General features: G+C 38.6%; 1 long non-coding RNA gene across 2 annotated transcripts; it reads left to right on the top strand.

Annotated features, from left to right (window-relative positions):
• Positions 1-9,426: 9,426 nt before the first annotated feature.
• Positions 9,427-12,545, top strand: LOC125004444. 2 transcript variants are annotated; one of them, XR_007112333.1, is made up of 3 exons: positions 9,427-9,712; positions 10,327-10,524; positions 10,615-12,545. It is a non-coding gene; the product is annotated as an uncharacterized LOC125004444 (long non-coding RNA). The 2 variants fall into 2 exon arrangements; XR_007112332.1 differs by having other exon boundaries at positions 10,825-12,545.
• The last annotated feature ends 6,203 nt before the right edge of the window (positions 12,546-18,748 follow it).

Genomic DNA, 18,748 nt, shown 5'->3' on the forward strand with positions numbered 1-18,748 from the left:
ATAGGTTGGAGGCCTAATTACCCAGTACTATTCAGCTCCCAGTGAGTTCACAGAACTGCTGTCAGTAGCAGACTGATCATTTTAATGTTTGCGCCCATTAGTTTTTGGAATAAGACGCCATATGTGTTATCATATTGAAGAAAAATCTAAATAATTTACTAAATGCAGCTATTAATCCTAATATATAGGCCATAATTATGCATTTTAACCTTGATCATATTTTGGTAAAACCATATTATTTAAGAAAAGGCAGCATTTTATTAAATTACTGATTTACCGATAGTTCCTGGGTTGTTTTTTGGGACGCTTTTACTTCAATTACACCTTGTTTAAATGTGTGTTTTACTGTCTCTGACCGCATGCTCGTTTCATTTGATTTGATGTTTTCATTGATTTTGATATACTATATTGATCCCTGAGGGAAAATTGTTCTTCAGATGCTGGGCACATTTACCACTCCTTATCCTTATGTGCGACACATTACATCTGTATAAGTTTCCAGTCCAGAGTCGGAACACACACGCACACATTGCTAGGTTATGGCATTCAGCATTTATTTTAAATAACAGAGAGCTGGCACCTGGCTTTTTTGTTTTTGGAGGCTGTATTTATAGTTCTAATGATTTTAATTGTACTGTACCAACGCATGTTCCTATTATTTTGACTACCCATATGCATTCATTTGAATTACCGCCTTTGATGTCCAGCCAGCAAAGCCCTGGAGCAATATCACCAGCGATGTCTCCTTAAGAAGATCCTTGGGGTCAGCTGGAAAGATAGGTGGACCTTGAAGGAAGTCATCATTGCCAGAATGACCACAAAAATCACTAGGCACTATCTATGATGGACAGGCCATGTCACACACATGCCCAACAAACGCCTTCCGAAACAGATGTTGCACTGCCAGTTAAAGGAAGAAAAGCCATCCAGGGTGGATGGAAACAACATCAGAGCCCCTCTCAGAAAGTACCGCTTGAACCTCAATCTAGTCTTGTCATATTAGAATGCCTTCAGTTTCACCAGTACGAATTGACAAGTGAGTGTATATTAGTTTCTTACATAAAATGTGTGCAGCTTTAATTTAAATACAGTGTCTTAAAAATATCAAAGTTTAAACCCCATTATTATTATCATTATTTTGTTTGTTTCAGGTATATGATGATACAATAGAAAAAGAAGAAAAAGAAAAAGAAAAATGTAATTGTTAGTCAGTATAAGAATGAATGTTTTTTCACTGTTAACACATTTTACTCATAACAAAGACAATACAACAAGACAGTACAATAAGTCTTTGTACTGGAACCATATTTGAGAAGGGTGCATCAGTCTCTGCAATTACCTTCTCTGTTTTCTTCATATTTTTTTTTTATTTAGTCTACAGTCTTCTCTTCACAGTCTTTCTTCATGTCCATCCATTTCTGCCACTCCTTCTCAAACAACTGGAGAATGCCAAACTCTGTTTGTCTCTTCTGATTACATCTTTAATCTTTTCTTCCTTTCTTTTCATCTTATATGTGGACACAAGCACCTGTATTGTTTTTATTACTTCTGGATTACAGGTTCATATCATTGGCCATGGTTGCTCGATTTCAGGCCAACGCTTACACCACTTCTGTGACATTTTTGCAATACCTTTAATTAAAGGATTATTCTTCTGAACTACCTCATCTCATCTCATCTCATCTCATCTCATCTCATCTCATCTCATCTCATCTCATCTCATCTCATCTCATCTCATCTCATCTTCCATTCTGCTTAATCCTGCACTATGGTTGCAGGGGTTGCTGGAGCCTATCGTAGCTGGCATCAGCCTATCAGAATCAGAGTCAGTCAACCTTTATTTGTCCCACTAACACTGAGACATTTCGCAGTCATGTGCACACCTAGGGTCAATTTAGAGTCACCAATTGGCCTAACGAGCATGTCTTTGGAGGTGGGAAGAAGCCGGAGTACTCGGAGAGAACACACGCAAACACAGGGAGAACTGAACTACCTCAACAGGAGCAATTACTTTTGATTTATCCATCTTCGACATATTAGTGACCCCCTGTTATTCTTGTAATGAAATCTAATCTAATTAGGTTAAGTTGAGATCATTTTCTTTTGAAAACATGCTGAAACAGTGTCAGTGAGCTTGTTTATATCCTCGCATTCGTTTTTGAAAAAATCAAGATATAAATTATAATAAAATAAAAATGGGTTTTCTCAAACCACACAGGGGTGAATTACCGAGTCATAATAAACCTTACCTGAGTCAGGTCCATCCACCACAGCTCATAGTTAAATTGCCCAGATGAATAAACAGAGGGAACAATTCTGGATGATAGAGCATTTCAGTTTGTGAATAATGTTAAACAAAGGTACATTTACATGTTATTTATGTGTTATAAATAAAGTATATTAAATACTTTCAAGTATAAATAAATATGTTGTGCAATAATTCACAAAAGTTGTAGCACAAGTATGATAATAATTATAATAATAAATCGCTATAACATGAAATAATAGTGAAAATCTACACTGTAACAAGTTGTCCCGTAAATTAAAAGTAAACTACTGGTAGCAGGGTTGCCAACATTTTTCCGTTACTTTACAGCACTTGTACTGTAATCTTTACAGTATAATACTGTAATAACACCATGAATGACTTACAGTAAATTCCTTTTTTTATTTTATGAATGCTGCTGGTAGCAGGGTTGCCAGTAAATTACATATTTTTAGTTTGCTGCAAAACTATTTTACATAGGGGTGTAATGATGAATAACAACGATTGGATTCAATTCACAATTCGTGGTTGCCTATACGATTCAAGGCTGATTTTGGTTCATTTAGAGCGATACAATCCGAAACAATTCACTGGACGGCGCATCAATAAAAAACAAGGTTATTATGGCCCAGAAGTTTAACACCACATGGCCGTTTCTGTTTATTATCTTCTCTTTTGAGCGCTGACTCTCACTCACTTACTCTTACTCACTACACACTGGTCTGTTGACAATATCACATGATGGTGGTAACCGACGCTGCACGTTAATTGTCTGACGTTTCATCGGGTTGTTTTCTTTTTGTTCAGGTCACTGTGTGTCACTGATGGGATGAGGCGGGGAGGCGAGGAGACGGGAAGGCGAATGTTAGCATTAACGTATACATTAATTTTGCCATAGATGTTAGTTGGAATCTAATGCCTATTGTTATAACTGTGTTTTCGGTAAACTAATTTGTAAATTTAGTTTTGTCCAGTTTTGCAGTATTTGCGTTATTTCCTAGTATCGATACAATTGATGATTACCTTTTAAATCGATATTAGATTGATGTATGTCATCTAGAAGGCCAACTTTCCAAGCCTAATTACAGAATAATTATAACCAAATATGCGGCATTGGTCTATATTATGCAGAAAAGTTTGTTTATCTGTTTCTCCTGTTCTTCTTTTCTCTCTATCTTCTCTGTTTCTACCCGGCTGACCTTCGGCTGATGGGTCCCTCCATATGTGTTGGGTTCTGCTCAAGGTTTCTTCCTGTTTAAAGGGAGTTTTTCCTTGCCACTGTTGCCCTCAGGCTACTCTGGAGGTTGCAGGCCATTTTTTGTAAAGCGTCTTGAGACAATTTGTATTGTTATTGGCGCTATATAAATAAAATTGAATTGAATTGAATTGAATTGAATTGAATTGAATTGAATTGAATTGAATTGAATTGAATTGAATTGAAAATTATTAACATACTGGTGCTCTTTAGCTGATGACTAGCTAACACTTTTGCAATGATATTCTATAACATTTGCATTCAATTATTTAGATTACTGCAAAATAGACAGATGAGGTGCTTGTAAACATTTATGTAAGATAAATCACATTTTTTTAATATTGTACAGGAAATGTCTCATTTTAAAATGGAATTAAAAAAAGAAGAACAATATGACGACAGAACAAAGTTGTGAAACAAAATTGACATGTGGGTATTCAGTTCATTCAGTTTTATTTATATAGCATCAATAACAATACAAATTGTCTCGAGACACTTTATAAAAACCAGCCTGAAACCTCCAGAGACCCTTCCCTGACTGACTGAGCGAATCACATTTCAATAGAAGTAAGGATCAGCTCAAATTGAGAGGGGCCGCTCGTTACACAATTACAATTTCAGTGAATTCTATATTTCATAAGTTTTTATGTTCTGTATGTTTTGTATGAGTTTTCCCTCATACAAAAGGAACGGATCTGCACACCATTCCAGTCCATCTTCCACCATCTGATGGTTCGGTCTCAGTCAGACCACGTGGCAGAACAGGACTACATTGTGTCCCTGTCTGCAGTGGACATGCCCTCAAACTGTCCTCTTTCAATGGCTGTTACAGATTTTAATATACCAAATCAGATATTATTTATTCTATTTTTAAGTAAATAAAAGAACTGAATAGTACTGTTTCTTTGTATGTTTGTGTGTTATGTGATACACCACAAACATCATGTACCTGGACATGGATTCAAAATATTCAATTACTGTTAAGCCTATTGTCTGTGTGCAAAGTATGAAAGTACTAGTTCTCAATGTAACTAATCATCCTGTATGATTGGCGGCCACACAGCTCACCTGCTCCATAGATATCAGTGCCGGCTGGCCAATAGAGGGTGCTAGGGGGCCGAACCGCCACTCAACTCTCACCACATTACCTTGAATAAAACATAAAAAATTTAAATAAAAATTAAATAATAACTTAAAAATATTTAGAAATATATGTATATATATATTTAGATGTGCAAGATAAATATTTTATAGTTAATGATGAGTAAAGTTGTTTCATTCATTGACGTTGTCTGATTGGTGACGTATTTCTGCTCTGGGGCGCAAAAATCTTTGCCCATGCATAGACCAGTGACAATATATAATATGGACAAACCCATTGTGACGTCACCCGTTGGATTCTGAATCTCAAAAATGAAGCCCGAAGTGAGTGGAGCCTGTGGTCGACATGTTGGATGAGATTTAATCCGCCCACACTTGTATACACCAAATATGGATATGGGGGTCAGGTTGGGGTTCTGTTACAAGTTATGAGTCACATTTCACATCTGGGCTGTAATAAAAATCAGCAATGGAGTGATGACTTTCAAAGTGTTCTCTGCCCAGATTTCAAGTCCTGCTAGTCCAGTTCTTCATCTCACGTAGAACATCTGGATCGCCTGAATTTACACGGACAAACAAATAAAATAATGTGTGTTATGTGTACATAATGTGTATGTGTACCGAATATTATTACGCATATTCACATTTTGGTTCCTCGATCTTAATTTATATTACCGTCTAACTTAAACTACTAACATATAAACCTTGTTTCAATACCCATACTGCAATGTAACATTAATATCTTTTTCCATATTTTACCGTAACATTGGTTGTATAGAAAAAGTAATGTGAACAAGACATTAATGTTTCGTACTTTACGTGGTGGATTAATATTTCCCAAATTGACACACTTCATTTAAAAGTTTTATTATTATTATTTATTTTCTGACTTCGGTGGCGGTTTGATAGATAGCCTCCTGTTAGCCTGACTAACACACCGGTGCCTGGCGGGAAAGCTAGCCTGAGGCTAATTCATTAGCTGGCTAATTAGATAGTTAACTTCAGCTGCCGGACTGGCTATATTGGGCACCGACACCGGCCATAAGAGTAATTCTCCAAATTCACTTACCGGATGGTCTTGTGGGAGGTGCAGCAAAGTAGACAACTATTATTTTTGATTTTAAATGATCCAAATGGACCAAAACCTCAAACTCAGCCGAAAGGTTGTCATTAGCTTAGGTGAGGACTAGCAGAGAGACCAAGGCTAGCAGCTAGTGGCCTCTGGCAGTGCCTGTCACTCAAAGCGGGAACGCCTTTAGTTATGCAGAATTTTACACGTTAATAAAAAATAAATGAATGAGTTCAAAAAAAATTCACCCCCCCGTACAGTTGTCACGAATAGTGAAATAAACCATTGAGACCAAAATCATTTTTTGAACCAGGCTGTAAACATGTTTAATAATGCTGTAAATTTGGGCTTTTTAACATGGGGGTCTATGGAGATTTGCTCCCTTTTGCAACCAGCCTCAAGCAGCCACTCGATTAACTGTGATATTTTGCACTTCCGCATGGGCTTCATCGCTCAGCCCCGGAGGTTGCCGTCTGGCATAGACCTAATATAGTCGGTGGCACAGATTCTCGTTAAAAGTTGTACATGCGCAGTAAATCCTCTCTAATCAAGAGATAGGACCATGCTGGGGTGCCGGTCGCGAATGAAACGGTTCAATGAACCGGTTCTTTTAAGTGAACGATGGGAGCCGGCTCATGTGAGCCTTTTTTTTTTTTTTTTTTTTTCACTTTTCGCTTTCGAAAAAGTACCTGTGGGCGCTGCAGGCGTTGGCTCCTGGTGTCACGTGCATGCTGTGCAACCAATCATGAGGATTGACAAGGATCATACCACCAAGCAGGGAGGGGTGGGGGTAGCAGCACTGAGATGGTGCCAGGAGGAGGGGAGGGAGAGACGCGCTGAAGGAGAGAGAGAGTGAAGATGAGAGAGGAGTGCGGTGCAAAGGTGAGTGAAAACATAAAAAAAAAGTAGTTATTGGAATGCCTTTTGACAGTTGTGACAACATGAAAGCACAGTGTAGAATTTGTAAAGTGAAGCTCTCATATCAAGCAGGGTCTACAAATAACTTACACAGACATTTAAGAACTGTACATCCAGAAGTTCAGTTGGAAGAAAAAAGGCAGGCTAGCATGCCTGCTTCTGCCAGTACTCCACCTGTTGCTCCTGCTGCTGCTGCTGGTGCTGCTACCCCCCATGCATCAGGTACATGACCAACAACAACACAGACCTCTATAAACCAATTTATATCTAAGGCGATAACCCCAGCACAACAGAACCGAATTGATGAAGAATTGGCCAAAACGATTGCGAATAATTTCCAACCCTTCTCAGTTATGGAGGACAAAGGATTTAGAAGTTTCATACAGGCTCTCCAAGCAGGAAAACACTCTCAACAAATCATTCCAAGACTGTATGATAGAGAACGTGCTTCACTACAAGAAAGAGTTAAAGAAGTGACTGCAGTTTGCCTTACAACTGATTGCTGGACATCAAGGACCACCACCTCTTTCATGTCAGTTACGTGCCATTTTATAGAAAATTATAAAATGGCCAAATGGGTATGCCTGAGCTGAAGCTGAAGCAAAACTGCATTACAAGATGGAATTCCACATTTTATATGCTGAAAAGCATTCTGGAGTCCAAGGATGCAGTAATCTCTACCCTGGCAATTACCAATGCACCTGTTGATGCTCTGAGCCAAGAGGAGTGGGAGGTCCCACAAGGGACATGCAAGTTGTTGTTATATTATTTATTATTATGTAATGACATATTAAGGATCATTTTAGATGTAAATGTCTGTAGTATTACACAAGAATAAACTGAAAAATAAACAAATTCTATATACCACATGCATAATGCATAATTTTCTGAGTTATTTTGTTTTCTGTCTTTCAGATATGTGACAGCCTCCAAAATGCTACTCCTGTGCTGGGGTACGCAGAAAATTACAACTTACAATCAGACACAGGTAACACAGGAGAAAATGACAGAATTTGTTACATCTATGGACAGAAAATTCCACAGAATGGAGTACAACACTGTTCTCCCAGAGACCAGTGTACTCGACTTAAGGTTCAAAAGGTTGGCATTTCATGACAACAGAGCTGTTGATGAGTCACAGCAGAGAGTATCAGCAGCAGCAGCAAGAAGCACCCTCAGCAGCCAGCCAGCTCAGCCACTAGGAGGCCAAGAGTGCATCAGCGCCAGAAACGTCAGCTGTTTGGAGATTCTTTGATGCAAGAGCAACAGAAGAGACTGCTAGCAGAAATCCCTCAGCAGATGCAATGTTGGAAGTAAGATCATATATTGGGGAACCCCATGTTCAAAGAACCGCAGACCCGGTGGGAGTCCAGGGCTTCAGTGTACCCAAGACTAGTCATGGTGATGGCAGGGCGACTGTGCATCGTAGCAATATCAGTCCCCTCTGAAAGGATCTTTTCTAATCAGAATCAGAATCAGAACTACTTTATTGATCCCAGGGAAAAATTACTTTTTGTTACAGCAGCTCCAACCTAAAGTGTACCAGTGTTTGGAACAAAGAGCAATCAGAGTAAGAGAATGTGAAAAATATAGGAAATGTATATATAACAATATGATCCAAGTATAAGTGAAGTGAACCTGTGTTTCGAGTTATAAAAAATGATTGCACATGGTGAGAAATACATAAGGAAATATATACAAGTGTATGAAAATAATGAAGTTATGCATTGGTTATTGCACAATTTCAGGGTCAGTATACTCATAAACAGGGATTATAGTTATAAACATTATTGCACATAGTAAGACCAGCATCCCCTAGTATACAAGGAATGTGTACTGGTATATGAGATGATGTGAACATGAATTATTGCATCATTGAATTCTTGTAAATTAATGAATTATTGCACATTAAATAAATAATATGGGTTCTTTACCCTCAGAGTGAGGAATTACACAGGCTAATGGCCACCGGCAGGAATGATTTCCTGTGGCGCTCTGTGGTGTATCGTGGCGTGGTGTAAAACAGGGCAGATAATAACAAAGAGAAGAAACCGGATCAGCCCCTCTAAGCTGAGACACTTGGTCTTCCTCAATGCCAATCTGCCCTGAAAAAAATAATAAAAAGTTACAGTTAGATGACGGTGGTTAGTTCAAAGAGCAACCTAAAACTGTTGGATGCTGCTGTTTTGCAGATTGTATTTTATTTCTTTTTATTATATTGTTTATTTGTTATTATTACTATACCAAAAACATTTTGGTTTCATTTTGACAAAGCACATTTACTTGATTGCTGTATTTAATTTCTATTTTTTTTTTCAGTACTACTTTTTTAGATGTGTGTGTGTTTAAATAAAAAAAATTAAAATGTCAATAGCTGTCCATTTTTTATTTCTATGCTTAGGTTTTTATAGGCGTTTTCTATCTGATTTGTGTAGCAGAGTAGTTCTTCAAGCATGTTAGAGAGTTACAAGGGATTTTACAAATGTAAGTGCAATTGGCTACAGTAATTTCTTGAAATTTAAGTGATATGTGTGTTCAATTACAAATCACAAGTCAAAACAGCGCTAAATTTGGCTGAATTCTAAAATGTATAAGTGGTAAAACATGGAGAGGCGTTTGGGAGCCGAAAGAGCCGGCTCTTCTTGGTGAGCTGAGCCAAATGATCCGGCTCACTTAAAGGAGCCTAAATTCCCACCACTAAGGTCAACGCAACTTGATTTGCATACCACCACCCTCCAGCCATGGTGCCGACGTCACAGCCGTCTGTCATAAAGTGCGGCTTATTTGACAGGTCGAGCCGCTTGAGTTGGAGCCGATCGGACAAAGATGCAAAACGGAGAAAGAGAAATGAAATAATAAAGTGAAGTCACCTAAAGCCTTTTGAGAAGAGAAGCTCGACGTGAAAGAGTTCGGACCTGATCAGCCGAACATCACAGTTAATCAGTAGTCCAAAAAACAGAGGGAGACAGTACACTCGTCTTTTTCCAGGACCTGTTTAGCAACAAGGCTTGGAAAACTGCATATAGTAAGGCTAATGCTTTATTCTGCTTTCCTTGCGTCCTTTTTAAAACGTCAGGATCTGACCCAGCATGGATTAAGACGGGTAGGACTGATTTAAAGTACTTTTAAGAAAAGTCAACATGGAAAATGCACTGCGACTAGCCATGTTTGGCTATGTTTGGCTACATGACATTATACTGTTGCTTTTATTGTTTTCATTCATGTAAATACACTGGTGTGATACCTTAGTATATGTTTGCTTGTTTTTTGTTACATGTGTATTTTGTAACAATACACATGTATTCATGTGTAATGCCGATCTCACCTAACTTTGTTTTGGAACAGTGTCAAACGCTGTTGACCACTCGGTCACATGTTCAATGAAGAAACACAAGGAGCCTCATTATCTCCAGGTTTTTTAAATAGGATTTTAGCGTTCAGTTTTCTCATTTGTTATGTTATGCTGCAGTTGCAGACTTTGCAGTATCCCACGAAGTTCCACTGTCATTCAATTCAATTCAATTCAATTCAATTCAATTCAATTCAAATAACTTGTATCCCAGAGGACTAATTTAAAAGCACACTGCTTATTATTCTGGGCATGTAAATGCACTCAATGAAAAAAAAGGTTCCATAAATTCATATTCTGTCATGTTAGTGTTTTGATAATTTAGAAATCATCCAAATTAACTCAACATATCACGTCTCTATTTGCAGTTTACATTTGACTCTGGAAAGGACCCTGTGGCACTGGAGTGCATCGCATGTTCCTGTGCCGCAGGTAAAGCTTGGTGTAATCACATGGTAGCCCTGCTTTTTCAGACAGCACACTACAGTACCTTGGGGTTCAAGACTGTGCCATTGCCACTGTCCCACACCAGCATGCTGCAGACCTGGCACCGGCCAAGGACACAGGTCAGATATTTATATTTACTACTCTTGGAAATGTAGGACTTGCAGTTGTCATTGTTATTATTATTATTGTTGTTGTTGTTGTTTTTATAGGGAATTGGACCAGAGGCAGCAATTGGTATGACAGTGTGTAAGCCCAAAACAAAAAGGAGTGGAGGACTGGTGCAAAGTGCACACTGCACAGAACATAAGAGAGCCTTTTTGTTAATTTATTTAACCTTTATTTTTCGAGGGTTGTCACGTTGTTTATATTTACAATTAATGTAATGTACATAGATTTTTTCTTCTTCTTTTTTTTTAAAGGTAAGACGGGGGATCTCAGCTGCCAGACCAGACAGCAGTCAGAATGCCAGTTATGGACCCTGGTACGCAAAACATGACCCACAGCCAGATGATTCCGTGAGATATGCCATGTTCGTGGGGGGTCTTCTGCCAAAGCCTTGGATTCTCACATCCTGAGGGGAAACACCTCAGACTGCTGCCATGAAACAAGGTTTGGACCTGGAGTCGGAGATATTGCGGCAATATTCACATTTTTGTGATGTCTCTGTGACACCTTCTGGAGTAATAATCCACCCAGACACAGGTCACCTGATGCCAAAGTCTTCAACCCTTGTGAAGCACCACCATTTGGCCTGGCAGAGGTCAAGACCTGCAGTGTGGAAAGTGATGCACAAATGAAACACCTGACCACAGTTAAAGGCAAAGCCTACGTATTTGAAGACTCACAAATACTATTATTAGGTGCAAGGACAACTGGCCATACGTGGCCTTCAGTGTTGTGATTTCATTACAGATACGCACACTGACTTTACAGTTGAACAAATCTTTAGGGATGAAGAGCTTATCTTGTCAATGTGCCAAAAGCTGGATGACTATTTCAATATCTACATGGATGTCTTACATAGTAAAGCTTAAAAATGACTTGAGAGCAGTGAAGTAGTGCTGTAGTTGTACTAGTGCACCTATGAAGCTGATACAACAGTTCCTCCTACACCAAATGTGTAACAATAGTTTAGATGGGTTTTAATTGGTTTCAAAATGTTTTAGTTTTTTTATTTTTTTTTAGGTAAGAAAGTCTAATGTAAAAGGTGTTCTCATTTACAGTGCAGCGTTGCAGTGTTTGCAGTTTTCAAACAGAATCGAATACTGATCTCATGTTCTTATGAGAATGACACACTTTTGTTAATGATGTCACAAGATTATATTAAAGATGGGTGGTTACACAAGGACACTGAATCAGTGATGTATAAACTTGTAAACATTGGTCATATAGTTGCAAAGTTCAAACACCTTAGAATCAAAGCACCAAATGTGGTACTGGTTTGTCCCCTTTGATATGAAGAGGTCCCTGGTAGTTAGACATCAGGCAACAGATGGCCCAGAGCTGATTGACAGATCCTACCATAGAGAGTGGAACAAGCTCATCCCAAATGTGGTATTCCTTGACCCTGCGTATGGCCCTTTCCATTAGGATCCTCAGTCGAGCAATAGCCTGGGTCTTCTGAGTGTCTTCCTTGCTGGGATGCACTTTTTTAATGGAGGGATGATGAGTCTCTGACAGCATCTTCTCAGTCAGGAAGCCCTTTTCCACCAGTACCTCATCCCCTGGCTGGAGTAGCTGTAGAAGGTGTGATCTCTTTGTTATTTCAATGTCTGAAACAGAGCCAGTGTACAGTGTCGAAACAAATGTGATAACACCACATGGCGCAACACCAATCAGACCCTTGAAGGTGGTGTGATTTCTGTAACTTGAGAATGTCTCTCACTGTAATGAGAGGGAAGATGCCGTTTCACAGCAGATCTCGGTGCAATCTATGATGACTCTGAGCTGAGGACAGTAGAGCCTGAACTTGTCAGGCATTGTGGCCTGCATTTGCTCTCTTGTCATCCATGATGGTAGTGATCCCAGAACCAGGTAGAGATAGCTTGTCCATGTGAGAATGATGCGACTAACAGACGACACAGTCACCTTAAAGAGCGATGACAAGGTCTTCTCCTGAAGCCCAGCTGCTATGCAACAGAGGAACATGAACCGTTCATCTCAGTTTAAGCTTTCGCTGTTGGCTAGGCATCACTTCCGCTGATCGCTGTGCTTTAAACCAATAGACAAGCTTCGATGCAGAGGGGTAAACAGACTCCCAAAACACAGTGAAGACCTTCTTGGAGCTGAATCTTGTGTAGTAACGGTAGTCCTCATCAGTGACACAGGACCTAGAAATCAGTGGCTGCTGATTCTTCAGTGCCAGCTGCCGGATTTCATGTTCCAGTGTAACCACTTGCACCTTCAACTGCTGAGTCCTAGCAGCACTGTCCATTTCACCATTAGAGGACAAAAGAGCATACACCTTATTTGGTATCACTTATCTGTTTTCAGGTTGTACTCATAACTGGATGATATCAATGAGCTTAACAGTGTTCCGTAAGAAAGAAGGAATGGGCTCAAGTTTTTAAATACTGACCAGGAGAGGGATGGCAGTTGTAGTCATGGTCTGTTAGCACTGGATCCGAATGGGGTACATCCTCTGTGATACTCTCAGGGGCAGGCATCTCAGTGTCATGTGCCTCTGCAAGGTGTTTTCTTGCACGCTGATATGGCGATTCCCGAGCTTGTGAGCCTCTTCCTACGATAACAAATATGTTGATTGTCATCTGTGGTAGCAAAAATAATTTCTGTCTATTCGATGAAGAATTTAAAAAGAAGTCTTTACACGTCATCTGTCTTTCTTGAGTTTTATTAAACATTCATGAATGGAGTCACACACATACATCTGCATGAACAGTCAGTCAGTGGGTGAGTGAACTAGATGTTATCGCTGGAATGACTTGTAATGACACCAAAGTTATCTGGGTGAGTAAATGATCGTATTTTTGTAAAAAATGGTAATTCCACTTCAACACAGCCCTCATATCTTTGCCCCAGTCATTCCACAGGAATCTAGATGGCACTGCTCCTTTCTTCAGCTTGCTTCACCCACTGGCAGAAACATATTTCTTTTCTGATGTGAAGTGCTGACTGCAAATATAACTGCTACCACGAAGGATTGTAAAAATTGGCCCCTCATCTCTACTTATTGCCCTCACCAACCAGGCACGAAGCTCAGCATCAATTGGGAAGTCATGGAAACTAAGATATGGGAAATTCTTCTTATTGTTGGAACAGCCTGGGACACTGCAGTAGCAGTGTTTCTTTGACTGTGCCATGTAGTATGCTATCGAGAGATGGACAGAAGGAAAACAGGGAGATGAATGAGATGAAAAAGATGAATTACATCACATTACACCTTGACATTACTTTGCATGTCAAGGCATAAACATAACTGCAACGATCGTTAACAATACCAAGGAAAATGAAGATGACATATTACAGCAAGTGAAATATTATAGTCTCAATCTTACCTTTAGAAAATACACTGAATTTTATTGAGCGCTGTCCTGTGTTCCCCTGTCTTCAGTTCAAAGGGCTCAACAGATATAGAGATACCTTGCTTCACTCCAAAATGGAAGTTGTCTGACGTCACTGTGAAAAGGGCCTATGACTATGGAAGCTAACGCAGGTTACTTCATACCAGGAGGCTGAGAAGCTTGGCGTTGTACACCGACACAAACGTTGACCCTCAGATACTGGGTGACCGACCTTGAGCCAGACAGACACGGTCAAGCGATGTAGCCTATCACTTCCTCCAAATATCTAAGGGTCGACGGTTGTGCTGGTGTACGATGCTAATTGCAACAGGCTATCAGACAGGGTCCACTGCAAAAGGTAAATAGTCTTGACTGACAGTGTTACAATGACAGAGAAACAATGTTGCCCAATGAGTTCCTGCAAAGGCCGTGGTCTATGTAGGAGCAGACCTGTTTCAAATGAAAGACAAACAGTATTTAGTCATAGTCAATTATTATTCTCACTTCTTTGAAGTAGCTGTGAGGACGATTAAAAATCTACTCGAGAAATCTAGTGACCCCTACCTGGCCCTAATGGCCTATCGCTCTGCTACTCTGGCCAATGGATACAGTCCCACAGAGCTACTCATGGGGAGGAAGATCCGCACAACAATTCCTGTCCTTCCCTCCCGGCTCAACTCATCAAGCACAGATATGGAGGACTTGAATAGAAAGGAGCAAAGCTACACACACACACAGCAGCAGAACTACAACTGTCGCCACACAGCACGTGACATGCCAATACTGCAGCCTGTGTGTGTCAAGGACATGCAACAGAGAGGCACCGTGGTGTCCACTGCAGGAACACCCAGATCCCACATGGTGGAGAGATGGAATCTGTTCCCCCGCGGGCTGCCTCTTGAAGAAGAGGCAGCCCGCGGGGGAACAGATTCCATCTCTCGCAGACTCCTGTGGTGCCTGGCACACCCACTGAGATCCCTGACCTGTCACTGGAAAACACCACTCTGGCAGATCCTGCTACATCTCTAACTGACACATCCGTCACCCCTGAGAGGTGTGACTTCAGTCACAAACAGACTCCACTGAACAAGAGACGCTATCCTGTCAGAGTCAGGACTGCTCCAGTACTTGAAGTATGAGAAAATGTGAACACCTACCCTGAGAAAATGCTGGGTAACAATAATTCCCTCACTCAGTAGATGAGCCTGGACTCTTGAGACAGGAATGTATATATTGTGTGTTTAAAAAAAAAAAAAAAAAAAAAATTGACTGTGATGGAATATTGTGTAAAATAGTAATAATAATGTTTAATATCAGAGAAGACGATTATTTAACTTAGTATTTGTTATTTATTATCTGATGTTAACAGCAGTGATTTTATTATATTTATGAGACTTTAGAGAATAATTGTTTGAACAACCGAAGTGAAAAGATTTTAGAGTTTGCTTGAATTTAAATATGAACTATGTACATATGACTATTGGTTTATTGTTAAAACTAGAAAAGTTGTGTTTATTGTCTAGTCAGATGTTTTAAAGTAGGTCTCTCTTGGAAACTACACTGCGAAAACTGTGAGCAGTGTTTACTCAATAAAATTATGGCAACAAAGTGACACTTAATATAAATGAGTTCATTTTAATTATCTAAAATTTGACTAAACTGTATTGAATTTATCAAAACAATTAAAACCAAAAAATAAGTAAATGTTAATAAAAACTACCTTTGAAATATGAAACATTTAGCAATAGTATGCCAATTCATGAGTTAACACTGCTGAAGAACATCTAGTAAATACAAACAATTATTCAACAAAAATCTATTAGTATTTGCAAAGTATCTGACACAATGTAATTCATATTAACTAAATATACTGTGGATAAGTAATTTAGATTTACTCAATATCTGTGAAATATTAAGTTACATTTACTGAAATTCTATGTGAATTTTTAAAAAATGATCTTGATCCACTTAATCAATAATCAATTATATCAACTCATATGTTAGCATATTTTTGCTAAATACAACATTATATATTTCAGGTCTTAATTTTCTATATCTTAATATATTCTGATAATTCAAGGTGTAATGAATACTAAAGCACTTTAAATCTACTCAAAAACACTGAATGTCACCTTGTTGCCACAATTTTTTTTTATGTCTAATCTACCCAAATGTCATGAAAAAGATCATCATCCATACGAAGAATCTCAGTCAAGAATCTCATTTTATTTCAGTGTAAACATCTTTAACAACATGTTTGGCCAAACCAAAACAATAAAACAGACTTGTCCCATCACAAATTTGCATCAACATCACTCACTGTATATTAGACTGTTTATAACAATTGTGAGTGACACGCCTGAATGTTATTTGCAATTTCATAAAAATCTGTTGTAACCTAAACAGCACTGAAAGCTCCTTGGGATAGGCTAGGTCCACTGCATATGAAATTGAAATTTCAGGATTAAACATGTTGATTTCGACTCTCACAGTGTTATTTTAACACATTCTGATTCAAAAAGTGTTCACTGTTGGATTTATTTGACAGAGTTAGTCAAGCCCGTGGGCTTCAGCCCAGGTAAACCCATGGATCAACTAATAGTTTGCTCTGCTGTGCCATTCTTTCATGTGCTTCTGCTGGTTTCACCACTGATCAATGCTGTATTGTATGGAGAGTTTTGCGCAGACGGTAAGTGTAAGTCAAACTTACGGGAAGGAAAATATTAAATGAAACGCTGTGTATAAAATGAAATATCTATGGGGAGTATATAGGCTACTTTTCTATGCTTTGTTGTCCCTGGTACTGAACAGCTAATGTATGAGATTATAAGGCTAGCTAACATTTAAACATTAACGAGCTGAAAAACGGTTTCCTACATCATCCATTGCAATTTACCAAGTCTCATGCATGCTTGAAGTGGTGTAAAACAAAGCTTCATCATTGTAACTGTCAAAACTAGTTTTGGCTGGAGCTAATGTTAATGAGCTAATATGAAGTTCACAGTCTTTCACGGGTGAAGTGTAAGTGTTTTGTTGACAAACCAATGGCATGTTTGGTCGCTGAAAAGGAGCTTTTTCTTTCTAGTTTTCATTTAAACGTGTTGTGCTTTGGCAAAGGAATACATTTTGTATTTGTATTTGCAGTTAGTTTCATTCTTGTGACTCTTTGTCCATAGCCTTGGACCAAGAGATGGCCTCTGTGTTGTTACTGTTCTATCCCCTTCCGCCACCACCAGGAGAAGCATCGAAAAATCAGTGCCTCTGATGCAGTTGAGAGGCTTGTAATCTTAGGTAATTTAATATTGAGAATTTTTATGATAATTTGTCATGTCGCTGTCTTAACTCACTGGGTAAAACGTGGATGGAACAAATTACAGTTGAGCATCTTCAGAATCAGCAGAGTCAGGAACTGTACCTCCTAGACCAGGTGTGCCAAACTCATGTTAGTTCAGGGGCCACGTACAGAACCGTTTGATCTCAAAGGGGTCAAACCTTCAAATAATGACAACTTGTTTGTCATTATAAATGTTTCCATTTATTTTAGCACAATGAAGTACATTATGAAAGTGTTTACATTTAATAACCTGGACTATTACAAAATCATTTAAGAAAAAACAGATGTTTCTTAAGAAAAAGAAGTGCAATTTCTGTATGTATCAATGTTGTGTTTTGTCCACAGCTCTTACTAAAATTGTGTGAAACCTAGGAAAAGTAGTTACTTTTATTGGAAAATTTGCGGTTAATGTCTTTAATGTAATTTTTGCACTTTCATCCCAAATTCATCCCACGGGCCAGATCGGACCCTCTGGCAGGCTGCTTTTGGCCCACATATGTTTGACACCTGTGTCCTAGACGTTGGGCGCCAGAAGAGGAAGATCGACGGCTTCTGTATAGCCATGGACAAGCATTTCATCCCCTGCCAGGCCAACTGCTCTCTTGGGGCATTTGATGAGCTTTTTAAAGCTCATTTTGTGTTCAATGTGTCTTATGATGGTGTGCTTTTGAATTTATTTTGTTATATTTTCATTTATTATGTTCTAATTTACTGCTTGTGAAAAAAGCCTAACACAATTGTTTTTGAAAATGTATTGTTCTTGGAATTAATTCTCTCATCATTTTAATTATTATTGTATTATTATTATTATTATTATTATTATATTATTATAGTTCTATTCAATTATTGCATATTAAATTTAGGGATTAAAACTACCTAAATAAACAAATAAGTAAAAATAGTGTTATTTTTCATACCATGTAGTGTTAATTTAACCCAGTTTGGAGAGTTAAAATGGAGCTCATATCAGTAAATGAATCCTGTATATAAGTAATCTTACTTTTAACTGTATTTTTAATACCATCTGAATATAAATCATGAAATATAATCAATGAGCAAGTAAAGAATGACTTCTGAATAATAATAATAAACTTAGATTTCTGAATAATAATAAATATAATAATAATAATGAATTAAGGATACAACATCCTCCCCCCCATGAAGACAGTTCCTGGAAATTAAAGCTCTAGGGGGTACAGCAGTTTAACTGGTCTTCTTAATATTGTCTTGTCTGATGTGCATATGGCACATGATCACACAAGTCCATCTCTTCCTGGAAAGAGTTCCTTGACAATCCCAGTCTTCCAAATCTGGCACAGTGTCCTCTCCTCTCCAAAGAGCACCAGATCTCCCTCCTTAAGAAGGGTAGAACGTGAGTTCTTACTGGTGTGGGCAGATCTCAGCTCCAATAAGTACTCCCTTTTCCATCAAGTCCAAAAGTCATTGAGAAGACGCTGGCAATATTTCCATCTCCTTGTTAGCTCCTAT

The sequence above is a fragment of the Mugil cephalus genome, chromosome 2 (assembly GCF_022458985.1).
Source record: "Mugil cephalus isolate CIBA_MC_2020 chromosome 2, CIBA_Mcephalus_1.1, whole genome shotgun sequence".
NCBI lineage: Eukaryota > Metazoa > Chordata > Actinopteri > Mugiliformes > Mugilidae > Mugil > Mugil cephalus.